Raw genomic sequence first — 27,926 nt, forward strand, 5'->3', positions numbered from 1 at the left:
TATTGTGTTTGCTCATTGTGTTTCTTTGTTGTATCACCTTGTTGCATCGTCTTGTGTTAGCTTGCTGTGTCAGCTCGCTGTCTTGCTTGTCTTCTTTAGGAAGCATAAGGAACTGAACCTGGGATCTTCCATGTGGTAGGCTAGTGACCAACTGCTTGAGCCATATCCTCTTTCCACCAGTTAGATTTTAATGGAATTTCCCAGACATTGCCAAAAGAAACTTCTATTTATATCCCATTGGCTTGAATTAGTCATATGTTGTCCCTAACTATTAGGGAGGCTGGGAAACAGTTTATTTTAGGCAGTCATTCACTCAGCTAAAAATCAGCTGTTCTATTATAAAAGAAGAAGAGAAGAATGAAATTGGGGACACCCTGTCACAGAGTGAGTCTCTTTTGTCTGTTTCCCTGTTCTTTGATTTTCACAAGCAGAGTTCAAAGGAGTCTAAAGTTATTTGGTATGTAGGGGTTATGGAGGTGAGGAAAAGCAAGGTAAACCTAAGAGAGAGAGGGGCTGATAAAGACCAATGTAGGCAGACTGTAGTCAAAGTGCTAGTGGTACGATAACCTGTAAGTCAGTGTCAAAAATGACCACTAATTTTTGGTCTCAAGGGTTCAAATATCTCATCTTCTAGGGAGGGTTGTCTAGGCAAATTGTTTATTAATTGAACAATAATAAAGTTACCTAGTACAATAGCATATTATCACTGACCTTAGATCTTGTTTTTGGGGTAGAGGGATTTATGGAAGAAAATATTAAGGAAAAAAAACCAGGAAAATTTATGGGAACATCTAATACTGAATAGCCAAAGCATGCCAAAGATGAAGCATACATTATACCAAAGCATGGCAAACCTAACATGGAAAAAGAAAAAAGCTAATGTGAGTCTAGAGTATATAAAACACCATTATTTTGCTTCGGCATTAATGTGGGCAGCTGCGGACAGTTAGGGTTGCCTTAAATAACAAGTAACCATTATCAAATTATATTAATAATGACAGGATTTCTTTTTAAATTTAAGATCAGGTTATAAAGGACTTGCATCTTATCTCTATGCACAATAAAGTGTGGATAGCTTGCTAGCTGCAAGAGTACTTCCCTGCATCTGAGATATGAATGCATTTAATAGACTGAATCTGTGCAGCTTTCTTTTGGGAAATTTCAATTTCACTGCAAACAATTTACATAGAGAGTCTCAGCTTGAAGTCATAGTTCATATCTTGGTTGCTTTGGAGATAGCTTCTCTGTTGGAAAGGCAATTACGATCTGCAGGAGAACCCTGTCTACCATTAGTCTCCAGTTTTAAACGTTGACAGGTGGAGAGGGAGGGGGGGGGGTGGGGGTGATTAATACATTGCTTTGTCTTTCTAGTTCACAGAAGAAAAATGATTTAAGTGTCGCAATTTCCTGATCTCCAAAGATATCTTTTTCCCTGAACATTTCAAGCTTTTGACCAATATGGGAGCATTACTGTTTTTGTAATGAGTGAGAGTTTTGTACATGAAAGTACATGAAATGACCAAAAGTCAGTCCCTTGAAGTTTTACCAAGGCTTGGAAAGTACATCTAGTGAGACTATAAACTTCCTTATTAGCGCTTGAATGTGGGTAGCTTTTTGAAATCTCTACAGTGAGTTTTGCTCTAATCTTTGCTCTTAGAGAAAATGGAGCTGGACTCTGGTTGTTGATCCCCTGTGGCACCACAAAACAGCCCTGTGATAGTGTCCTAGAGATGGCCTTCTCCCTTAAGTGTTAATATGGGGAAATCGTTGTGGTCCACAAATTAGATCACGGCTCAGCCAAACAAATGTGTATTTTATGAGTGACTTATTCTCTGTGAGGCCCTTACATAGCCCAGAGGCTTGTGCATTCAAATCAGGACTGAGCTGAGACCTGCCAGCATTTTCATCTAATTGACTTGGGCCTGGGGACTCCTGATTCCTTCTCCTTTAATCATCACCTTCTATTCGAGGCTAAAAGGCTGTAATTATTTGAAGTAGCTGAAATTTGAGTGACCCAGATAATTATCTCAGCAAGAAGAACTTAAAGTTTTTTGACACAAATGCCAGTTTCATTAAAGGTTTGGTGCGTAAGGCAAGGCTGTGAGACAGCTGGTTGATGGAGGTGAATTGACAATGGACCGCAGCAAGGACATGGGGATCACCAGGGACTTTGAAGTAATTACCATCATTTCCATAATACAGTTAGCAGAGGATTATGGGAGGCCAAGAAAACCTTTATAATTATCATACTTTGTTTTGCCCAAATCAAAGCTAAGCTGCTTACAATCAGAAGCCTTCCTACCTCATCATTCCTCAATGTGAACCCCATAATGCCATAGCTCCAACTCCCTTCAGGATTCAGGTAGTCAAAGAACTTTTGACCAATCAAAGTAAATCAAAACCGTACTTTTTTCCCTAGATTTTGGGTAGCCGAAGGACAGCACTCTGACAATAGTAAAATGTGCACAGGTATCAATTCATATATTTCACCTTATGCATCTATTTCTTTTGCTTTGTATGTTTAATGAATGACTAAAGAGAGCACAACACCCACCCACTATAAATTAAAAATAAAATTGAGCAATCATTTTCTAACTTTTAAATACATACAATTAAACCGTCAATAGTATATCTTAGAGTTTATTACTGATCATTAAATAATAAGAATCCCACATGGAGATTTATTATAGTCTATTTTGGGAATTAAATATGGTTTTCTACCATTTGTCAAATACCACCTCAAACTATTGGTTAACATATTATAGGCATTTGACATGTTTTCTCAACTAGATTGTAAACTGCTAGAGGATTGGTCAAGTCTTATGTGATTTTGCCTCCTGTAGGCCTGGGACAGTGTATTGCACATTAAAAACCAAAGTAATGTTTTGACCTCCATATATAGAAGTACATGGATGGGTAACTAAATATGAGTGAAGCTAGGGCTTGGTCTTCTCTTTGGGGGAAGGAATGGAGACAGAGATGATAATTTTCTGAACTGGGAGGAAAGTAATCCCTGACCACCCAGTTTGTCAATATGTGTCTGTATAGCACACCTCTCTGGGTAGAAAAGTATAGATAACAATGATAATAGCTCCTGTTTATTGAGTACTTAACGTGGGACAGGAACTATGCTGAGCAGATGGGAAAGCAGAGGCCTGGAGGGTTTAAGTGTCTTGCCCAGGGTCATAGAGCTAGAAAATGGCAGTGCTGGGAAACATTATTCTATTAGTGCCAAAGTGCATGTTCCAACTACTATGTTCTGTTGCATCTGATAAATGGCACTTTGGGTAGGACACAGAGCAATTTAGCTCTGTGGGTAGCATGGTAAACTGCTGCCTTTCAAGCTTCTTTTGTCCAAGAGAGGGGTTAAGGAGGGAAAAAATGCTCACAGTAAGGTACAGCTTAAAATGCTTTCCTTTTCATGTAGGCCAATTTTAACAGCAATGAGCAATAAATCAATGTCTTTCCCTAGCGCAGTTTAGCCTCTTGGGTTGGGGAGAAGAGGTAATGATCACTCTCGGTCAGCAGCAGTGTCTGGAGACCAGCAGCAGGGTTGGTCTTTTGGGTGGGTGGCCAGAAAAGCATGATGCAATGGAGCAGAACAGTAAGCCACTTGCACATGTGCAAGCTTGGTCTGTCAGCTGTCCTCCTGGCCTCCAGCCAGGGCAGAATTTTCTTCCCCAAGTCAGGTTATGCCCTTGTGGTTTAAGGGCCACAAGGTCCCAAACCAATTCTGTAATAATTATCTTTCTTGAAGATTTCTACCCAGTGTCCTCTTTGGCTTATTGCAAGGGAAAATCAGAAACACATTTATTAGTTGAGGACATATCAGCCACCAGCCATCTTAACTAGTGAAAAATAACTTAACAATTTGATATTTCTATATATTACACCCAGACATGCACAGACATTCTGCTAAGCATGGGGTTGTAAGGAAGTGACAGTCAGTTCATGGTGATTTATCAAAGGAAAGACCAAGGCCATGGTTTTATCTCAAAATTCTCAGGATAATACAGAACCAAGGTTTATTGTATGTTTTTCTGATAGTGGTTCTTATTCTTTTACTTGTAGTACTTATACCTTTGAATATTTGATTGATTTTTCCACAGCTTTTTACTTAAATGGTAACAGAATGTCACTTATGGACCAAAAATTTTATACCTCATCCCAGATTTCCAACTCATCCTTTTCTCCTGACAGACACTGCCAACTGATACCTGCCCAACTAGGTACTGTTACCATTGAGTCAAAGAGCAGGCATCACAAAGACTTACTTACCCCTTTTCTGAGTGTCATCATCTATGGACACCCTACAAAGGCCTGGGTTTGTCAACGTTACCTGACAGGAATGAAGTATTAAAAAGTGCATGTGTAAGGAAGCAGTTGTGGCTCAATCGATTGAGCTCCCATCTACTATATGGGAGGCCCTCAGTTCACATCCCAGGGCCTCCTTGTAAAGGCAAGCTGGCTCATGCACTGTGGAGAGCTGACACAGCAAGATGATGCAACAAAGGGAGACAAGCAGACACAGAAAGAACACACAGCGAATGGACACAGAGCAGACAGCAAGCAAGCCACAAGGGGAGGGGGATTTAAAAAAAAGTACATGTGTTCCTCTGTGTATATAGAGGAAGACCAGAGTCAGTATGAAGCCAGGTAATCTACAGGAGGGAATCTGAGTCTAACAAGAAAGTGACAGCTGACAGAGAAAGGAAACATGGAAAGACTACCACTGCAGTGGTTCTCAAAGTGTCCTGCAAGTTAGAATCATCTAAGTAGCTTTCCAATGTGTAGGCCACAACTCATACCAATTAAATCAGAATCTCTGAGGGTAGAACTCAGGGAATGGTATTTTTTCATACTCCCCAGGTTTTTGACAATGATGCCTAACAAAAGAAGAGACTTGCCCTATTCCAGGTAAAAACACTATATTTTTATCTATTGCTGTGTAATACTACTACTATAAACCTAGTGGCTTAAACAGTACACAAATATTATCTCACAGTTTCTGTGGGTCAGAAATGCAGGTATGGCTTAGTCAGGTGCTCTGCTTCAAGATTTCTCATGAGGCTGTGATCAAGGTGTCATCCAGAGTTGGGGTCTCATCTAAAAGCACTAACAGGGAAGAATCTACTTCCAAGGCCCCATGTTTATAGGCAGGATTCAGTTCCTTGCAGTCTGTTGGACCAAGGACCTCATTTCTTTGTTGGCTGTTGGCTGGAGGCTGCCCTCAGTTTCTAGCTGGATGTTGGACAGAGGTTACCTTCAGTTCTTTGCCATGTGGTGCTCCTTTCCAACATGGCCACTTGTTCATCAAAATGTGCAACCTTGGAAAGCAATAGAGAAAGTCAGATATCAAGATGGAAGTCACAATATTATATAGCATAATGACAAATGTGCCAAATTCTATTGGTTAGAAGCAAGCCATAGATCCTTCCCACCCTCAAGGAGAAGGGATTATACAGAGGTATGAATTTACCAGGAAGCAGGGATAATTGTGGGCTATTATTAGAATCTGTCCACCACAAATATTATCTAACATAAAATCTCAACTGTTCTATATACAATGTCTGGTCATCAACAAAAATTTCAAGGCACACACAAAGGAAGAAAAAAATACATTGCCAATAGACAAAGTAAAAAGCATAACCAGACTCAGAGGTGACCCAGATATTGGAACTAATAGACAGGAGTCATAAAATCACTAAGCTTAATATGTTACAGGATCAAATGAAAATATTGCATAACATGCATGAACTGATGGGAAATGTCAGCAAAGAGATGGAAGCTCTAAGGAAGAGTCAAATGAAAGTACTAGGAAAAAAACCCTACAATATCTGAAATGAAGAATTCCTTTGACAGTCTCATTAGTAGAATCAACACAGTTGAGGAAAGACTCAGTGAACTTGAAAATAAGGCAATAGAAATTATTCATAATGAGACAGAAAAAAAAAGGAGTGAAAAAATAAAAAGAACACAACATTCAAGATCTGTGGAACAACATTAAACAGAAGTTCAGAGAATCTTGAGCAGAACACATATACACACCACATTATAATAAAATTGCTAAAAAACAAACATATTGAGAAAATATTTAAGGCAGCCAGGGAAGAAAGGCACTTTACATACAGAAACAATATTAAGAAATACATCCAAAACTATGCAAGTCAGAAGATAATGCAGTGATAAAGTACTTAAAAGCTGTTAGCCTAGAATTCTATACCCAAAGAAAATACTTCTAATTAGTGAAGATGAAGTAAAAACTTTTTCAGAAAAACAAAAGCTAAAATATTCCATTGCCAGGAGAATTATAATATATGGTATGGTGAGGAAATGCGGCCCAATAACTTACATGGAAATGTAGCCTGCCAACAATCATGTAAGTGAACATGGAAGTGGATACTTTGGCTCCAGTCAAATCTTGAGGTGACAGCTTCCCTGGCTGACAGCATGACTACAGCCTCAAGAGAAACCTTAAGCCTGAGCCACCTAGTAAAGCTGTTCCCAGATTACTGACTCACAGAAACTGGGAGATAATAAATGTTTGTTGTTTTAAGTGGCTAAATTTGGTGTAATTTTTAATGTAGCAATATATAACTAATAGAGATGTTCTCATTAGGGTATTCTCCCAAACACTGAAGGAACAAATAATATGTATCATAAACAAACTGTTCCAGAAAATAGGATAGGAAGGAACAGTTCCTAACTCATTACTAAGGTCAATATTACCTCGATACCAAAACTACACAAAGACATCACAGTAAAAGAAATCCCTCATGAACATAGGCATAAAACTCTTGAATAAAATATTAGCAAATTTCAAACAACAATATATAAAAAGGATAATATACTTTGATCAAATGGTGTTGATCCTGGAAATGGTAGTTTTCAAAATTTTTAAAATGAATGCAATTTGCCTTATTGACAAAAAAAATATGATTATCTTAATTCATGCAGAACTTGGGTTAGGTGAATATTTCTTGTAGGACACAAAAAGCACAAACCATAAAAGAAAAAAAATTGATAAAATGGACTTCATCACATTAAAACTTCTGATCTTCAGAAAATAGCACTAAAAAAATAAAAAGAAAAGCTAGTGATTGTGGACAAAATACAAATATAAAAAATGACTGGCATCCAAAATATAAGAGCTATCAATACTCAATAATAAAAAAAAACTCTCAGTTTTCTGAAACAATCAAAAAGTTTGAATAGACTCTTTATCAAAGAAAATATATGGATGGGAATGAAGTACATGAAAAGATGCTCAGATTTATTAGTCATTATGGAAATGCAAGTTAAAACCACAAGGAGATACTACTATATATCTACTATAATGGCTAAAATTTTTTTCAAAATCTGAAGGTACCAAGTGTTGTGAAGATGTGGAGAAACAGGAACTCTGATATTTTGCTGGTAGAAATGCAACTTTAACTGGTATATCAACTTTGGAAAACAGTTTGACAGTTTTTTATAAATTTAAACTTAAGCTTAATGTACAACTCAACAGTCCCATGTGTACCTATTTATTCAAAAATAATTGAGACAATTTTCCATTCAAAATCCTGTACATGAATATTTACAGCAGCTTTATTTGTAATTGTCTCAAGTGAAAAACAACGCAAATGTCCATAAACTGGTGGCTGGATTTTAAAAATATATATAGTACAACCTTAAAATGGAATGCCACTCAGTTATTAAAAGGAATGAAATATTAATTTAGGCAAAAATATAGGCAAAAGAGATCAGCAGGAAATGGGAAGAGGGGAAGAGGAAGGGATTGATTATAAAGGGGCATGAGAGAACTTTTGGGGGTGATGGAACTATATATTGTGATTGTGGGTGTAGTTGTACAAAGGCCTGTACATCCACAAAGGATGAATTTTAATGTATGCAAATTATACCTTAATTCAACTGACTTGAAAAAAATCAGGCACAAGACATGGAATCCCAGTCATGATACACTATTTCTACTCAACATTGTACCAGAGGTCCTGGTTAGTACAATAAGATAAAAAGAAGAAATAAAAGGTATCAAGACTATTATTGTTGGCAGATGGTATAATTTTCCACATAGAAAATAAACTAAAAATATTCAAAGAAAAATTACTATAATTAATGAGAAAGTTTAGCAGGCTTGCTAGTTATAAAATCTGTATTCAAAAGTCAATTCCATTTCTATTCACTACAATTTTCATTTTAATAAAGTTACCATTTATAATGTCCCCAAACCAGCTACCTACAAATAAATCTAATGAAAGATCTTCATGAGGAGAATTTAACACAGGGGAAAAAAAATGACAGTGCAGCTCAGTACCTGATGTATTGCCCTGTTAAACTACCTGTTAAATTATTAGCAGGAAAATGACTATACCCACTTTTAGAGGTACACTGGGACAGAATGAAAGGTTAAACTAGGGCACACAAGCTCACCTAGGATAATATGAGGAGTGTATAAATCAATGGAAAGGAAAATAATTTTGGACACATCCAGTACCTGGATAGTTGGAGAACTGCAATCTCACCTTCCACCTGGGTGTATACACGCACTGGTGAGTAGTAGATTTGAAAATAAAGGAAGGCCAACCATGAAATAGCACAACCTGCTTGGGTAGGTATATTACTTAATGCTAAAACGTTGGGCTCTTATTTCTTTTAGACATTCTTGCTCCATGATTTAGCTGCATTTCTGTCTCACTCAGTTAAAAATCTCACTTATGTCCAAAAAACCTCATATGGATGTTTAAACTTGCTTCACTGATCCAGGAAATGGTGCCTGGTAAGAACTAAATATAAACCAGAAAGGCTCATGCTGGGTTTCAATGGCAGATTCCAAGGATTTAGAGACATTTCTAAACTTGGCCAAAGACTTTCCTGCTTTTCTATTTCAAGTCCATTCTCTTGAGGATTTTCAAAATCTGAAGATCATTCCTTCCTTTCCCTAGTGTTGAAAATAGAAGAATCCTGGCTTGCCTTTGGAGCAGATTGCAACTTACATTTTGTTTTTTCCATTATGCTGTGATGATTGTATAATGAGGTGGCTAAGGGCATGGGCTAGTCAAACAGCCTGAGTTCAAATTCTAGCTCTGTCACTGACTGTCTGAGACCTTGGGTAGATGAAATAACCTCTCTCAGTGTCAGTTCCTAATCTGCAAAAATCAGAGTCAATGTGAGGATTAAATAAGATAAAAAAAGATACTTTGTGTAAAGTCCTTGACATGGGGTCTGGAACACATTAAGTGTTAGTAAGTGGTAGCTATTATTGTAACCCTAACCATCTCCTTACTTTCTGAAATGGTCCTGTTAATGAAGCATTAGCATCACAGATAAGCGGGCAATAAATAGATGCACTTCTGTATCAGAGACTGCTAGTTATTAACTGAAATCTGTTTCTTCATATTCCTGGACACACAGCTAAGCTCGCATTCCCAGCCTTCCATGTACTTGGGTGATACCAGGTGACTAAATTCTAGCCAATGGAATGTGCACAAGAATGATACATACCCACCCACAGAAATCTCCCATAAACACTCCTCCATGCTCTTTGCCCTGGGATGGCGATGAGTATGGTGACTTAAGGAATCATATGGTGAAAAGGACAGTCTCTGTCAGCCTGGGCCCTTCAATGGCAGTTGGAGTTGGGGGCAGGCCATCCTCCACTGACCAAGAACACTCACTTTGCACTGAGACAAATCAGCTTCTAATGTGTTTGAGCAATTACGTATTTTGTTTGCTACAGCAGCTACTTCCAGATGTCTAGTATCATCATGCTCACTTCAGTCCTCAACTAATACTCCTTTCTTGCTTCCCATTTGCTGTTTAAAATTCCTGACTTAAGTAAAGGAGTTAAAATAGAAACATTCTTGAGGGGCCAATTAGCCAAAATGGACATCTGGGGATTCACTGATTTTATGAAGTGCTTCTACTTTCTATTTTCTAAGACCCAGGAATCTTGGGAATTAAGTCTTGCTAAAGACAGAATTTTGAGATTGTGTGTAGGAGGGCTCATATTACCCGGATTTTACTATTCTTGACATCAGAACCCTAACTGTAGCAAGTAGAGTTCACCTAGTTGTGTATCTAATTGATCATACCCCAAAGCCTTCAATAGTTCAGGATTTCGTGAAAATGAGAAGGGCTTGGTTGAGAATGAAGTCATTGATGGGAACTAGATACAATTTGATACACACAGTTAATTACAAGTACTGTAAACAATATATGGTAGGTCCTGAGATCATTCTCCAGTTCCTGCTCACTACAGAACAGCTGATTACCCTTAACTAGTGAGGTTAAGGAAAGAGTTTCTGCTCTGGGTAATCTGTATCTTCTGTGGATTCCATGTTGCTATTGTCCTCAGGTCATTTGGGCCAGGATCTTTCTTTCTCTTTTCCTGTACTTGCTTAATATACTGAATCTTACTACTGTCTCCAGACAGCCCTGCTTTTCTCTAATATGTCTGGCAAAATATAGGCTGCTTCCTTTGCACTTGTTAATGAAAACGGCTGTCTGTTGATGAAAACGGCTCACTTACTGGGGCCCTCTGGTTGCCTTCTCTCTGTGGAAGAGATAAAATGGAAGTTTTAAACCTCCACTTTGAAAGAAAATATAAGTTCTTGCTCGGAATCTGAAAAGTAGTCCTACCCTTGGACAGCACCTGACACTTCTAATACACGTCACCTCATTTACCATCCCTCCTGCAGCAGAGACTGAAAACCTTCCACTCCACATCTTGGTTTTCCACAGAAAGGGCTTGGACTGTATGCTACCTTCTGGGGTATTATTCTAAAGGTTTACCATTTAAGGAGTCATTACCTAAGTATAGCCGTAACCACAAACCAACCCCCCTTACTGAGTTTCTTAAGGGCATATAAGCCTCACCATGAGAGGTCTGAGAAAAGTTCTGGCAATATGAAAACAAGTGTCAGGAAGTGTGCAAAGGAGTCAACAGAGCTTGGGGGCAGTGAATTCAAACTAGATTCTATGTAGCTCTATACACAGACTTATAAAGCCCTTGATTGTCAATTGATTGTCAATGGGTTAGCACTGTTAGTTAAAAAAGAGTAGGAGGACCATAATCAAGGATACAGTCTCCCAAGATTCACCATTACCATCCACAATGTAGGTAGATGAAATAAATATATTGAAAAAGAAGGAACTCTTAGGAAAAAGAATTCTAAAGTCCCAAAACCTTCATATTCCAAGAGTTTTTCTCATTTAGAGAATTCCAGGATACATTGCAAGCAGGAGAGGTTTCTCATTTCTAGGTCCATATTAAGAAAATTCACCCTGAAACTATGGGATAGCAACAATCAGTCTGAACAAGTAATAAATAATTCAAATCAAGCTTTATATTAGACCTCCACTTAAGATGGAATCAGTCCTCATCATGGAGTTTTGGGGTGTTTTCACTATTGTATTGTATTGTATTGCACTAAATTCAATATGAAGTTTTCCTTAGGAACTCTCAGTGGAATGAAAAAAATGATTAGTATCTGGACATATACTTTCCTTAGGGAAGAAGAGAAGGGAATGCGGTTTGAATAACTGATGTGCAATAGGTGCTTTACAGATATGTTATTTATTAATTTGATTTTCTCAAAAAACAAGGTTAGTATTATTAGCCCCATTTTGCATGTGTAGTTAAGCAACTTGAACAAGGTCACAGGTAGTAAGTGGAAGACCCAGGCCTAATGCAAGTTTTCCAGGCTCCAAAGCTCATGTGCTTTCCTCTATTAAATGCCCTGATATCTATTACAAGGTGCTGACTGATTCCTTTGAAATTAGGAGTGATTTAAATTCATGATGATGCAGTAGTATGAGAAATGGGTAAGATTTGATTTTCCAATCCATCTCCGCTGCCAAAGCTTACTATGCTCTCCTTTCTCTAATAAAGTGATTGTCAAACTTTGCTATGCATAAGATATACCTGGTGAATGTTCTTGGCTTCTACTCTAGAGAGTCAGGAGAATCTGGGGTGCAGCCAAGAACCTGCCTTTTTCACAAACATTCCAGATGATCAGGGAAATTGTGTTTGTAAGTGCCTTATTTTTCTTATTACTCTCTTTTTCATTTTTTGTTTTTGTTTTATACCACACATCCTCTTGGGGTTGGGATTTCTTTTATAAGCCATGGCCTTAGTTGGCCAGTGCTGCTATAACAGTGGACTGCAGACTAGCTGGCTTAAGCAAAATGAATTGATTGTCTGAAGGTTGTGAAGGCTAGAAGGCTGAAATCAAGGTGTTGGCAGAGCCATGCCATTGTTCCATGCCTCTCCCCTGGCTTCTGGTGGGTGGCTGGCAATCCTTGACATCACTCGCTCATGGCAGTGTAACAGTCTCTCCCTCTGTCCTGTGACTACCTCCTCTCTCTGGTCCTGTCTCTCTCTGTCCAAATTTCCTCTCCTTATAAGGATACCAGTCATATTGGATTAGGGCCCACCCTGATCCAATTTGGCCTCATCTTAGCTAATCACATCTTCAAAGATCCTATTTACAAATAAGTTCATGTTCACGGGACCAGGGCTTAGGACTTGAACACATCTTTCAGAGAAGACACAATTCAATCCTTACCACCAAGCCTTTTGGTTCTCTGCACCTTTGGAATGGCACTGCTAGTATATGGTCTGGGCTTATGAAGGTTCAGGACTAAAGCCAGAAAAACAGAGGTAAGACCTTGTAGCCAGAGATTTTGAGAAGTAAGATCCCTCAATTAGTAGGGATAGAAGGGGCTCCTGTATAAATACTGATGGTACATTATTCTGTTGAAAAAAATGGGCCTATAGTCAAAGACAAATACAAAAGGGTGACACCCACCTGAGGGAAGCATGCCAGAAAGGCTGAGGCTGGTGGAAAATGCTAAGAGCGAAAACAACAGCTTTTAAGAAGTTACATGGGATCAGAAACTATGAAGAAATAAAGGCCAGGAGCAGATGATGTAATGTTAGCAGATGACAGGGCAAGCAGCACTGCTCATTTCCTGTTTTTCTTCCCTACTCCATCAAGGAGAAGGATATCCAAACTGAAAATTTGCAGAATAGACATGGCTTAAAGAGACATGTCATCCAGAGAGGGGAGAGGGGATGGGAAGGAAGACATAATTGCACAAGGTGACTGTAACTTTCAAGACCAGATGAATTACACCACAGAGCTCCAAAAACTTGTAATGGGCTTATAACTCTGTTATTGGTTATCTGTAAAGCCTTAGAGAAAGAGGTGCCAAATGACTGGAAGCAAACAAATCTCCTGGCTTTACCTAAAGTTTGTTTCTAGAAACCACAGATATTAATCCCCTACAAATTTGTAGAAGAGATGATAAATCAATTGGGCAGAACTTAGAAAAGAGAGGAATTATCAGCAGGAGCCAGCATAGGCCCTGCAGAAACATGTCATGCCAAAGTCTCTGTTTTTCTTTTTTTAATATAGTTGCCCAGTAGATAGATTGGGGGGTATGCAGTAGACATAGAGTTCAGACATGTCAGTTCCTGTGTCCTGATCATCTTCCTAGAAAGCTATTTTAAGAAAGAGGACCTTGTTCTTTGAAAGAGACCTATTCAGAAACCCAACTGCCTAATTAGCCTTTGAACTCAACCAGGTAGTTTCTCTAGCTTCCAGTCCTTTTTTTCTATCCACTCAGACTCACATCATCTCTTGTGTATACCATAGAGCTAGTTGCCATGGCAAGAAGACTCCATTTGGCTTCAGGTCCTTGAACTGAGGCTTTTGCTCTGACTCCTTGATTTGCACAGGGATTTCAGCTCCATCTCTGCCTAACTTCAAGTTCCACATTCTGACCCCACCTTTTCTAACAGCACTCCCATTGGCCTTCCAGTCTGCATTCCGATGGTTAGCCCCCTTTCTCTGCTCAGTTCTCACTTCAGTAACTCTGCTGAAGATCACTCCATGCTCCACCAAATAATTATCTCAGCAAAATTCCTCCGGTTAACTTTGTGGTAAATACTTAAAGCATGGGTATACCATGCTTTAAATATGCTTAGATACATTCATAACTGCTTAGGCACCCATACCCAAGACTATGGTTTTATTAATATGATCAGACCACTCAAGTAGCCAGTTAAAAAACTGGCCCCGTCTTAGTCAATATTTTTATTAACAACCTGGTTGGAGACATAAGAAGTCCTTCTACATATGTAGATCATGCAGAGCTTGGAGAGAACAAATATGTTGGAAGGCAAAAGACAAACTGAAAGTCCAGATTATAGCTAAGAATGTAACACTGAGTAGAAACAAGTATGAAGTCCAACCTTTGGATTAAAAAAAAATCTGAGCTTCACATACTTGGTCCTGGTGACCATTGACCACATTTAGAGCAGTTTATGTGAAAATGACCTTAAATTTTTGTTAGCTACAAGTGCAACGTGGATCCTAAATGTGTCATGGCCACAAGAAATCTAATGTCATTGTCAGCTGTGTTGATAAAAGTATAGACCCAATATTCAGAGAATTAATGATCCCGTTGAATAAGGGCATGGGAAGAAATCCCAAATGATGACACTAACTATAAATGAAGTAATTGTGAAAAGACAGTTATACCACAGAATGAGCTGAGGCTTTCAAAAATATACTGGGTCTGGGGTTTTTATTATAGAGGCTTGTCAAATGCAATAGAGGAATGGTAAAAAAAAAAAAAGAAAAAGAAAAAGAAAAAAAAGAATAGTCTGTGCATTTAATTCTGAATATATGTCCTTTGAGAGGGACACTGGCAAAAGGAAACATATCAGAGGGGGATGACCAGGCTATGCTGGGTCTGCAAATTGTCATGGAATTGATGTGCAAAGGAAGTAGGGCATTTAACTGTGGGAGGGAAGTATTGAGAGACATGATAACTTGCATCAAACGTTTTGATGGACTCTTATACAGAGAGAATTAATTGTATTACCACAGGGGTAGACCTGGGTCATAAGGGTAGAAGCAGCCACAGATCGTGGTTCTAACCACAACAACATCTGGCCTCTGATCACGTCCCAGTGCTGTGTGTGGTCATGCATGCTCTTGCTTTTTCCTGGTAGTGAGAGGACAGACCTTGGACTGCTAGTGAGGGGGCTTCTCTCCTGTATTCCCCTGCCAATAGTCCTCTGTGATTTGGAGGGAGAATTCCTGAAGGCACAACTCTGATGTCCTGTGCTTTGCTCAGGAATGTCCCCTGAGTTGCTCAGTGTCCACAGTAGCTTCTTGTGACCACAGGCTGAGAGGGCAGGAGAGGAGTCTGCAAAGAGGTGGTCCCTACCCCTTGAAGGCAATGCCTGGAACCCTCCTTTGTTGGCTTCCAACCCTTGGCCCCAGGCAGCCTTGGTGCTAGGGCAGGGTGTTGGCTCTGCCTTAGGCTCCACACCAGGAAGCGCCTGCTGGGAGGCAGTGTGCCCAGGAATGCAAACAATTTCCTGGCAGCAACCATCTCCTCTGCTCTGCCAACATCTGATGAGAAAGGAAGGTGAAGAGGGAGAGAGAGAATAGGAGAAACAGAGTAAAAGGAGGGAGAGAGAAAGGGAAAGAGGGAAGGAAGAATTGCATGCCTCTCATACTTTGGTTTGACATTTGGCAGTTTGCTGGCATCTGAGAACTACCAATTTAATATGGAATTTTTCTGAGCAGATGATGAGAGTCTAAGGTGGAGGTTCTTAACCACGGGTACATGAGCTTGAATTGAAATTCAAAAAGTACATTATTCTTGTGGGGATGTGTTGGTGCAGGTGTGATATTTTATTAAGTAATACACAGTATAGTGTGGACTTAGTAAGGGGTCTGTGGTTTTCACCTGACTGGCAAAGGGGTCCATGGAACAAAAAAGGTTAAGAACTAAGGCAAAGGAATAGCTCAACAAGGGAAAGGTCTAAGGCAAAGGAATAGCTCAACAAGGGGAAAAAATAGGTGAGCTGTACTGCCACGATCCCTCCTTATTCCTCCCAGCTGGTGATGTTACCAGTGACAGGGCAGAAACCTCTGAAGAAGGACATACTAACCACCAGAACCTCTGTAAAGATTGGGTCACCATAATTACCTTAAGGCAGAGGTTCTTAATGGAAGGGAGGGCGGGGTTGCCCCTCCAGAGGAGGACTTTTGACAATGTCTGGAGATGCTTTTGGCTGCCACAACTGGAAGATTTTGTTACTGGCATCTAGTGGGTATATGGTAGATGCCAAGGATCCTGCTAAAATTCTTACAATGCTCAGGGCAGCCCCCAGAATAAAAAATTATCCAGCCCAAAATATCAATAGTGCTGAGATTGCAAAATCCTGCCTTAAGGGGATAAAATATGGGAAGCTTCAGTGCCCAGAGCCACCCGGTGGAGTTATCAGAACCAAAAGGACCTTAGGAATCACAGTCCTTCCCCTTTCACAGGTGAGGGGGATGAGGCTCAGAGGGTGAAGGGGCTTTTCCGGGGGCTCAGTTCATAGACTGCAGGAATAAAGTCTAGGAGTGAGACAGACCAATTTTAAAACCCCAGTTCAATTACTTAGCATTTTGCAATTTAGGCAAATTACTTCACCTCTCGGAGCCTCAATTCCCTCACCTGCTAAAGAGGTATCATACAGAAACTTCCCTGCAGCATAATTTTAAGGAATAAATGAGAATACACCGGGAATGCTTAGCATAGCACACAGCATATAATAAATGGCACCTCTAATGATGAGAGGCAGAGCTAGAGCTAGTCTTGGCTTCTATCCCCAAGCTCTGTTCTCTTTCCATTGTATTGCTTAATGAGTCCTGACCTGTTCTGAGAGGCATGTAGGTATAGTAGCTTCGAGCTCTGGCACTTGGCTCAAGTGACTCTGAATTCAGAGTGCAGCTCTGACACTTTCAAGATGACAGATTACTTAACACCCTCTAAGTCTCAGTTTCTTCATCTTTAAATTGAGGATAACGCTGATACCAATCTTATGGAGTTGTGGGATTTAAAAAGAGAACCTATATTTAAAAACTCAGCCCAGAGTCTAGATTACAGTAAGGAGTCAGTATATATCAGTGATAGCTATTATTTGTGGAATTTCCCCGAAATAGCTACAACAATGCCTCCCATACAACAGGTTCTTCTTACAATAGGGCTTTGACACTCCTGCCATCAAGAGGAGGGGTCTATGTTCTCTTTCCTTAAATCTGGATGGACATGTGACTATGGAGGAATATGTGACTATACCTTGTGACTTCTGAGGCCAGGTCATAAAAAAATGATACAGCTTCTACCTTCTTCTCTTGAGATGCTCATCGTGAAACTGTCTCCCTGCTTTGGAGACGTCCAAGCCACCTGATGGAGAGGACCTTTGAAGAGGAACTGACAGCATTAACTTTCCAGACAAATGAGCCAGCCATCTTGGAAGTGGAACGTCCAGCCCCAGTCAAAGCGCCCCAGCTGATGCTGCCTGGGATGGAGAAAAGCTGACTCCACTGAACTCTGTCCAGATTGCAGATTTATGAGCAAAATAAAATCGTAGTCATATTAAGCCACTAAGTTTTGGAACAGTTTGCTATACAGTGATAGTAATTGGAACAATATTATTATCATTAATCTCCAAAAGAACAATTTTCCTTGTGCTCATATCACCTCCTAAGTCTCATCATTAACTTCGTGCAGAAAACCAGATGTAGTAGAAAAGGTTGCCGCTTCTCGCTAAATCTCCTGTGATTCTTTCTGGGTATCTGGAGAAGATAACCAAATGATACCACTAGAGAATATGATAGATAGAGATTCAGGAAACTGAGTGTTCTTCTGTGGACCTTAATCATACCATTCTCTTTTGGGGACAGATTAATTCTAGGAACTGATTAACTTCTTGGAACTTGTGAAAAAGGCTCCCCAAGAGCACATACTCTTGTTTTATCCATTCCTTTTCCTTCTTCCTTGGTTTCTGCCATGGTGTGAAAGACATGAATGGCCTTTTTTTCCTGCTTGAGTTCGTTTACTCCTTCATGCCTCATTTATGATTACAAAGGGTATAGTTCCAGAGACAGATAAAGTGATCTGATCATGAATTGAGGAATATGTTTGCTTTTCTTAGAAAAGCAAACCAATTTATTTGAACAATTATCATGTATGTGTGTGTGAGTGTCTGAGATGGAAGAGTGTGAAGATGGGGAGGAAGTACCATTTGGATTAGAAGTGAAAGAACTTTCCTACTCTTCTTCCTGAACACAGGTTTGTTCAGAATTTCCTTTCTTTGGTCCCAGTGGAAATGACCCAGTATGCTCACTCATCCTTTAGACTACTAGACCAAAAACAAGCTTTGAGGTTGAGGTAGGTAGTAAGGGTTGGGGGCCAAGGTCCATGCTTTGTTTACCAAGACAAATTAGCCCTTTTTGTGCTTTACCAGGATTAAATAATAATGAGATACCTGGAAACTCCATCAGATGGACTGGTGGAAAATGACATCCTCTTCCTTGGTGTAGGTATCCAAACCTGGAATCCCAGATTAGGGAAGAGAGGAGAGTTACTTGCTGGATTTTGGAAAGGAGACAATGTTAGAAGCACAATTTTTTCCTGCATCAAGGAGGAGACTTTTATAGTTCTGAGGGTCCCTTGTGCTTTGCCCTCTGCTTTCTCAATCTGTGTGTCTTTCTCCTTCCTTGAAAGTCTTGCAGGATAACTCTGGGTTCCCCTCTAGTGTATGTTCAAGAGAAATGTGTGGGAAGTGGACTTGATACCTCTTCAGTATTTCTCAACGACCTTGGAATTGGAGCTCCATGCTTGGAAATGCCCTTGGAGGAAAAGCTAGGGTGTAGCTGAAGGAGACTTTTAGTCTTTCCCACAGGTGGCAGCCCTGGAAAGCAGCTATGGGTGTTCAGTGCTTTTCCAGGTATGGCTGATATGAAGACTTAATCTCTGCAAAGTGATGTTTGAGCAATTTATCATCAAGATGCGCCTCAGATCAGAACCATTTCCAGGGCTCCCCTCCTAGTTTTTCCTGAGTAAAAGAAATAGCATGCTTCCTAAAGATATTAACTTAATAGGGAATGATTTCTAGTATGTTGCTGGCTGTCACATACATAAGTTTAAAAAAACCAAGAACCTGGCCCTTAAAAGGCATCCAGCAAGGCTGTTTAATGAAAGTGGTATGATTCAGTGTTTTAAAAGGGGCTAAATTGTTTGTGAATTGAATGGGGTAGTGGGGGGGAGGATGGTGCCAAGGGAGATCACAGTCAGGGGAGGGACTATTGGTCATGCCAACGTGCGTGGGTTTGTTGGCAGAGAAGGCAGATTCCCCTGTACTCTAAATAAGTGATGACTTTTCTGGGGGAGGGGGTAGTTATGATCTCCTTTGCTGGGTTACAATGATCTCATATTTCAACTATTTATAGTGTACTGTGAAAATAGCCATTAACCTCCAATGAATCACAAGAAGTACAGAGAGTAGTGTCATTAATTGCCTCCTCTTACACTTCCTGGTGAGTCCAAGGGGCAAATTTGTGAGCCTCCAGCATCAGTAACACTGTGTTGATTCCTGGGCAGAACAGGTTGCAAAGCAAATACCTTTGAGGAAGACAACAAGACAACAAGACAAGCACAACCCTCTTCATCCCACCAACAAACCACTTGCCCCTGCAGCCCAGTCAGACTGAGCTTGAACTGTAAGAAGGTTTGCCCATGTTTGGCTAAGCCCCCTTCATGGCTGCAGAGGAGGCTAGACTTTCCCAAGGAATGAGACTAGACTCAGAGCACGACTGGAAGCTCCTTATCTGACCCTACCAGGGACCTTGGGGAAAAGCCTACCTGTTTACTCCTTGTGACTGGGTATATAACAATGGCTCAAGGGAGCAGAAAACTGGAAGGGAAGAAGAAACTGGTGCTCTCAGCTGTTGTTAAGAAAGAACAGAGAGCCCATCCTAGTGAAGACAGTGGAATGAAATGCTCCAGAGCTCATTCCCACACAGAAGATTTGAACAACAAGCAGAACTGGCTGAAACATCTTTCTCAAAGTTCCAAAAAAACAGTTAAAGGTTTATAGTAACAGGGCAAGTGCTGGATAAGAGAACGGCAACCTAGAAATGGTAGGATCTTCAGTGCTTGCTGGTCCCTTCCTCATCTCTTCACCAGCTTGGTATACAGAGCCGATATACATTCCAAGTGCAGGCCCCTAGTCCCAGTACTTCAGGAAGCAGAGTAAACTTTGTGCACATACTAGGGTGTATGTATGCCTGTGCCAAGCTGTCTGAGGGATAACCTGAAGGACTGAAGCAGGACATTTGTTACTGTCTTACCATCCCAGGGTATGCCCTGTGCTGACAGGTGGCTCACAGAGATCTCCTGTAGGAGACAGGACACTTTAGGATAATGGTAAAAATCAAAGTTGCCTGGGACAAAGGAGTGTTAGTTGTGGGATATGTAATGTAGCACCTGCAACTGTGAGGAAACGCTATTTCCTAGGGGATTGAGGACATTGATATCAGTATAAGCAAGTGAATTCCTAGGGCCACATGCACATGCCCAGGAGAAAACTCATGCACAGAAACAGACAGGATGTTCCTACCTTTTTGCCTTGGGCTGCTCTCTGAACTCATTTTATGGCTAAGCTCTAGGGAAGAGCACTTCCACAGGCCAATATACAAAAACTGGTAAAGGTGTTTTCCCTTCTTTCCTTCCTTTCCCTTCCTCCCCCCTCCCTCCCTCCCTCTCTCTCCCCTTCCTTCCTTCCTTCCTTCCTTCCTTCCTTCCTTCCTTCCTTCCTTCCTTCCTTCCTTCCTTCCTTCCTTCCTTCCTTCCTTCTTCCTTCCTTCCTTCCTTCCTTCCTTCCTTCCTTCCTTCTTCCCTTCCTTCCTTCTTTCCTTCCTCTCTTTTTCTCTTTCTTTTGTTAGATCCTGGCATTCAAGGAAATCTTTGTCATAACACTAGCTGGATACAAGCTTAGGAAACAGACACTATGGTGTTTTCAGAGGCAATACATTAAAATATTTAGGTTGCAGCACATACAAAAAACAAGTATGAGGATGAAGCATTAGAAACTATCAATGAGGAGGGCCAGACCTAAGAAATACCAGAATAAGACTTTTTAAAAATGGCTCCAAATATGCTCAAAGAGCTAAAGGAAAACACAGACGAAGAACTAAAAGAAATCAGGAAAATGAGAGATGAAGACAGAGAAATTCATAAAGAGATAAGAATCATGAAAAAGAACCAAACAGAGCTGAAGACCACAGTAATAGAAATTAAAAATTCCCTAGAGGGCTTCAACAGCAGATTGGAGCTGGCAGAAGAAGAGTCAGTTAACTTGAAGATAAGACCATTTAAATCCTTCAGCTTGAGAAGCAGAAACAAAAAAGAAGAAAGCCTGAGAGACCTGTGGGACACCATCAAACAGATCAAAATCTGCATTGTGAGAGTTCCAGAAGGAAAAGAAAGAAAGGGACAGAAGGAATAGTTGAAGAAATAATGGCTAAAACTTCCCCGTTTTAATGAAATATATGAATATACACTTGAGACGCTCAATGTTTTATTTTAAAATAAAAAATTTAAAGGATAAGAAAGAAAGGAAAGAACAGAGGAAGCTATGAGGTCCTGAGAGGACTGGAGGAGCCTGAGGTAGGTTGCTTAGCCACAGTCCCCCTGGCCCCTCTTCATCTGCCACTCATGCTGGTGAGGGCCTTTGGTCAGCTCCTACCCCCTAATTTTTCCCTTTGAAGTTGTCCTCTACATGCCTCTTAATCAGATTCCACCTGGTTAGTAATGTTCCTTGGCATATGGGACATGGGTCAGGGGTGACCCACGGCAAATTTTGCTCTGAGCCATGAAATATCTTAGAGAGTCTGCTCTGGATTATTCTTCCTGGGAGGAGTTCCCTGGTGGTTAGGAACTCAGACTAGAGCCATACCTGGGTTCAACTTTCAGGTCCAACCCTGACTAGATGTGTGCTTGTGGGCAAGTTTCTTAACTTCTCAATGCTTTTGTTTCTTCAACTCTAAACAGGAATAATAATAGTGCCTACCTCATTTGGGGCAGTGTGAGGATTTAGTAAGTATGTATATATATGTAAGTAATTACATATATACATACACACATATGCACATATATGAATATAAAACACATGTACATAAAATCACTAAGAACAGTGTCTGCACATAGAAAGTCAATGTGCATCTCAGTTATTAATAGTCCTGGAGGACCTTTGGATACAAATACTCCCAGGTAGGACAGAGGAATGGGAAGGAGCCCAGAGCTCCAGTTTCACAATGAGGCTTGGCATCAGGAGACCTGGCTTCAGGCCTGATTCTGACAGTAGCTTGCTATGAGGTCTTGAGTAAGTAGTAATCTTCCTTCTCTGCCCTCAGACTCCTCATCTGCAAATCAGAGGATGGGACTGAAAGGACCTGAGTTTATTCACACTCTTCCTTACCTTCCAGCATCCAGAATCTGGATTGAATTATGAGGCACCTCTGTCTCCCACAATTTGGGGGTGGAATTAGAAAATATAGCAGTGGGAGGAGTGAGAGGGGTCTTTGCTTGAACCCCAGAGGGACGTTTTGAGTGAGCCATTGATGACAATCACCCCCCACCCCAACCCTCCATAGCTGAGATAAGGTTTTTCTAGTACAGACCTGGGAAGAAGTCAGCAACCCTTCTCATACCACTTGGCAACTACTGATCTGTTCTCTGTTCCATAGCTTTGTGTTTTCCATAGTATTAAATACATGGAATCATGTGTTATGTAGCATTTTGCGTTTTGCTCCTTTCATGTTAACAAAATGCATTTGAAGTTTGTTCAGTATTGTTGTGTGTATCAATAATCATTCTTTTGCTGAGTAGTATTCCGTGGTATACCACAGTTTGTTTATCCATTCTCCACCTGAGAAACATTTGGGTTGTTTCCAGTGTTTGGTGATTCTGAACAAAGCCATTATAAATACTCACATATGGATTTTTGTGTGACCATACATTTTCATTTCACTTGGATAAATACCTAGGAGTGGAATTGCTGGGTCATATAGGATGTATGTTTAACTTGAAACTTCTGAACTGTTTCCAAGGTAGTGCACCATTTTGCATTCCTGTGATCAGTGTATGAGTGTTTCAATTGCTTGACATCCTTGCTAACACTTGGTATTGTCAGTTTATTTGTTTTAAATTTTAGCCATTTTCTTAGGTGTGTTCACATTGGTTTTAACTTGCATTTCCCTGATGATTGTTCAAATATTTGTCCATTTTAATTGTTTTCTCGTTTTTGATGTTTGAGAGTTCTTTTTATGTTTCAGATATAAGTTTTTTTTTTGGTCAGATACATGTTTTGCAAATATTTTCTCCCCATCTGTTGCTTTTCTTTCCATTCTCCTAACAGTCTGAGTCTATAGCAAGTGTTAAATTTCACAAAGTTCCATTTTTTCCTTTATGAACTGTGATTTTGTTATTGTTTCTAAAAATTCTGCATAATCCAAGGTCATAAACACTTTCTTTTGTTTTCTTCTAAAATTTTTAGAATTTTATATTTAAGATTTAGGCCTATGATTCATTTTGAGTTAGTTTTTAAATTAAATGTGAGGTATAGGTCAGGAATCTTTTTTCTTTTTCACCATTTGTATGTGGATGTCCAGTTCTCCTGTACCTTTTGTTGAAAAGTCTATCCTTTTCCACTGAAATGCTTGTGCACCATTGTCATAAGTCAATTGGTTTTATTTGCAGGGGTCTGATTTTGTACTCTATTCTGTTCCATTGATAAATCTGTCTATTCTTCATCAAACCACAGTCTTGATTACTGTGATTTTATAGTAAGTTGGGAAATAAGATAATGTTCTTCCTTCAATTTTGTTCTTTTTCTAAATTGCTTTGGCTTTTTTTAGTACCTTTTCCTTCCCATAAATGTTTTAGAATCAATCAACTTGCTGATTTCTACAAAATACCCTGCTAGGATTTGATTAAGGTTGCTTTGACTCTAGAGATCAATTTGGGGAGAATTGACACGTCTTAACCAATATCAAGTCTTCCAATCCATGAATATGGCATGTCTTTTTTTTTTTTTAAGTTTTATTTTTTCTTTATTTCTGTCATTCCCCGCCCCCCCCAGTTGTCTGCTCTCTGTGTGTTCTTCTGTGGCGGCTTCTATCCTTATCAGGGGCACTGGGAATCTGTGTTTCTTTTTGTTGCATCATCTTGTTGTGTCAGCTCTCCGTGTGTGCAGCGCCATTCTTGGGCAGGCTGCACTTTCTTTCGCGCTGGGCAGCTTTCCTTATGGGGCGCACTCCTTGCATGTGGGGCTCCCCTACGCGGGGGACACCTCTGCATGGCACGGCACTCCTTGCGCGCATCAGCACTGCGCATGGGCCAGCTCCACACCAGTCAAGAAGGCCCGGGGTTTGAACCACAGACCTCCCATGTGGTAGGTGGATGCCCTATCCTTTGGGCCAAGTCCGCTTCCCCATATCTCTTAATTTATTTAGATCTTCTTAGATTTCTTTCATCCATGTTTTCTAGTTTTCAGCATATATATACTGACCTATGTTGTTATATTTATGTCTAAGCATTTCATTTTCTTGGTGCTATTATAAATAGTACTATTTTTAAATTTTTGAATGACAATTACAATTTTTAAAATATTGACCTTGTATTTTGTGACACTGGTAAGCTTGTTTATTAATTCTAGCAACTTTTTGGTTGATTCTCTGTGATTTTCTACATTGACAATAGTGTCATCTGAAAACAGAGACAGTTTTATCTCTTCCCATATTACACTGGCTAAAACTTTTAGTGTGATGTTGAATAGGAGTGATGAGAGCAGGTATCCTGACCCTTCTGCCTAATCTTAGGGGGCAGGAAAGGATGTTGGATTTTGTCAAATGCCTTTTCTGCATCTATTGAGATGAAATGTCATCTTTCTTCTTTAGCCTGTTGAAGGGTGAGTTACACTGATTGATTTTTAAGTATTGAACCAATTTTGCATTCCTGGGGTCATGATATATTATCCTTTTTATATATTGAAGGGTTCTATTTGTTAATATTTTGTTGAGGATTTTTGCTTCTATATTTATAAGGAATATTGGTCTGCAGTTTTCTTAAAATGTCTTTGTTTATTTTGGTATCATGATAATGCTGGCTTTATCAAATGAATTGAGAAGTGCTCCCTCTTATTCTAAATTCTGGAAGAAATTGTATAGCATATTATTTCTTCCTTAAATGTTTAGTAAAAACTGGTTCTTTGAGATGATCAATAAAATTGATAAACATTTTGATAGATAGAGTTTTACTGAAATCATCAGTGAAAAAATGTATATTACTATATACCCTGCAGGCATTAAAAATATGAGTTCACTATGAACAATTATATTCCCATAATTTGACTAATAAGATGAAATGGACAAATTTCTTCAAAGACACAAGCTACCAAAGCTAACTCGAAACAAAATAGATAATGTGAATAGTCTTATACTTATTAAATGAATTGAATTTGTAAAGATCTTCCAACACAGAAAAGTCCAGGTGCAGCAGGTTTCACTGATGAGCTCTACTAAATTTTGATATATTGCATTTTCATTTTTATTCAGTTCAAAATATTTTCTAATTTTTCTTTTGATTTCCTCTTTACCCAATGGATGCATCTTGTTTAATTTACCACTATTTGAGAATTTTCCAGCAATCTTTCTGTTTTGATTTCTAGCTAAATTCAGTCAAGATAAGAATATATTTTGCATGATTTTTATTCTCTTTTGGAGGTTAGGGTAACAAAGCATTCATGACCATATGTTAAAACAATTACAATAATCAGTCAATTTGGGGAGAAATACTTTCAGACTGTTTCTCCTTAAACTTTCATCTAGTAATTTCAGCATTCTTCAATGAATCCTGCTTAGCAATTTACTCTGGAGTTCCATTGGTGATTTCTATTTTGCTCAGTCCTTCTACGTTTATTAATCAGAATTCTTCTGTATGACCATTTGTCCCTTTTCTTCCATTTATTTATTTATTTAATAATTTATTTATATCAGAATGGACTCACGGATATTGTATTCTTTTGGTTATAATTCAATACTATCATTATTTATTCTGTTGCTCAAATTATTCTAGCGTTGGCTCTTGGGACTTTTTTACAGTGGCTCCTGTATCCTTTTGATAGGACTTTCTTTGTCCCCCCTCAGGACTTCCTTACTTTCTGGCACCATAAGATGCTATAGGTTCATCTTGTATTTTTTTCTGCCCAGCCTTAGAGTCAGTCATTTTAAGTAGCCTTGTCTCTTTTAATTGGACAAAGATACTTGGAAACCAAGATCTGGATACCAGATATGCTTGCATCTACTGGGGGGTTACTGCATCTAGGCCCTCTCAAAAGGCAGAGCTGGAAAATATATGTCTGCATATTAAACCATGTCTGCGCATAGCATTTGGTGCAGATCTCTCCTATGAGAGATTCCCTACATGGTGCCACCACCCACCTGGTTGTTTGTGTACACAGCTTATATTCTTTACCACACCACAAGCTCTTGGTGAGCAGAATTCCTGCCTGAGGTATTTTTTTAAAAAGATTTATTTCTTTCTTTCTCCACACCCACCCACCCCCGCCCCCACCGTTGCCTGCTCTCTGTGTCCATTCGCTGTGTGTTCTTTCTGTGTCTGCTTGTGTTCTCATTAGGCAGCCCTGGGAACCAATCCTGGAGCCTTCGGGAGTGGGAAAGAGGCAATCATTGTCTTGCGCCACCTCAGCTCCCTCCTGAGGCATTTTTATATCCACTCTGTTCCCAGCATGGAATAGGAACTCAATACACGTTCATTAGTCATATAAATGAGGTTCCGGGCATCACATCCATCTTTTAATTTTTGTTTGACAAGAGCCACAGGTGTTGAGCCGAGGGACCATGTTTAGAGTGATTTCAAAATACGCAGTTTGAGGGGCGAACCCACTCGTGTGGAACAACTTGGTCCTTCACAATGCTGGCGGCACGATGGTTCCCACAGTGTTATCAGAACAGATGCTGTTTGGAGAAGTCTGATTGGCTGCTTGGCGGGAGACAAGCTGTGCCTCTGTTTGAGGTTCCCATATTTAGCTCTCCCACAGATGCCCCAGGCTGGAGCTTCATCTGCCCTGCCCCTCCCGCAGCAGGCCTGGTCCCACAGTCTCAGGTCCTTGATGAATCAGTCACTCCCGAACATCAGAGAACAAATACTTTGTGCTCATCCCATGCTCCTAAAATCCGGGGCTGTGGTCACAGTTTCACAGCTCAGGAAGCCTGTGTGCCTGTCGCCTTGATTTCTTATTTGCAGTCCTAACTGTGCTTAGCTCCTGTTTTCTCTACGGCCGCCCAGGTGGGGATCTGGAGCATCTCCGTTTCTGGTTGTGCTGTTCTCGCTTCCTCGGCAGGGAGCAGGAGCCCCCTCCTGCTCTCTTCTGGCTTGCAGTTCAGGAGCGCAGGCTGCGAATAAGCAAATGCTCGGCCAGCGCCCTGGCATGAGGGCACAGGAGGGCTCGACCTGCTGCGGGAGGGGGTGGCTGGGGCTGCCAGGGCCGGGCTGACAGCTGCGGGGAGGGCGCCCGACCTCCACAGCGCCCCCCTCCCGCTGCTGGACTCCTCTCCTGCCTGCTCAGAGGCAAAGCAGCATGCAGTTCCCAAGCCCCTGCGCGGTCATCTGGGTTGTGTGATCTGCCTGAGCATCCGATGGGGAGCCAGGGAGGCAGAGGACTCCTTGCGGGGAGGCAGCTCAGAATCTCACCGGCCGCTGTGAACCGTGACGCGCAGTGGGCTCCCGCTGAGAGACGTCTGCGAGAAACCCACTCTCCGCCCCTTACCCAGCTTCTCCTCACTTGTAACAAGGATCTCAGAGGTGGAAGATGACTGGAGCACGGGGAGTTTTCCACAGAGGCACGGGGGCAGATTGGGACTAAGAATGGGCCTGGGGAGAAAGGAGCCAGACTTGACCGGACGGGAGGAGGCATGAGCTTCTTCCCAGGACCTGCGGATCGCAGGAGCTGAGAGCCATGCCCAGAGGGCCAGCGAAGGCCTGGTGTC

General features: G+C 40.5%; 1 long non-coding RNA gene across 2 annotated transcripts in view; it reads left to right on the forward strand.

Annotated features, from left to right (window-relative positions):
• Positions 1 to 313: 313 nt before the first annotated feature.
• LOC105746797 (uncharacterized) overlaps positions 314 to 27,926 on the forward strand; it is a 107,108-nt gene continuing 79,495 nt past the window's right edge. For both annotated transcript variants that reach the window (XR_001119054.3, XR_001119053.3), the window contains exon 1: positions 314 to 384. This is a non-coding gene — a long non-coding RNA (uncharacterized lncRNA). The remainder of the gene's footprint in view (positions 385 to 27,926) is intronic.

The sequence above is a fragment of the Dasypus novemcinctus genome, chromosome 2, assembly GCF_030445035.2.
Source record: "Dasypus novemcinctus isolate mDasNov1 chromosome 2, mDasNov1.1.hap2, whole genome shotgun sequence".
NCBI lineage: Eukaryota > Metazoa > Chordata > Mammalia > Cingulata > Dasypodidae > Dasypus > Dasypus novemcinctus.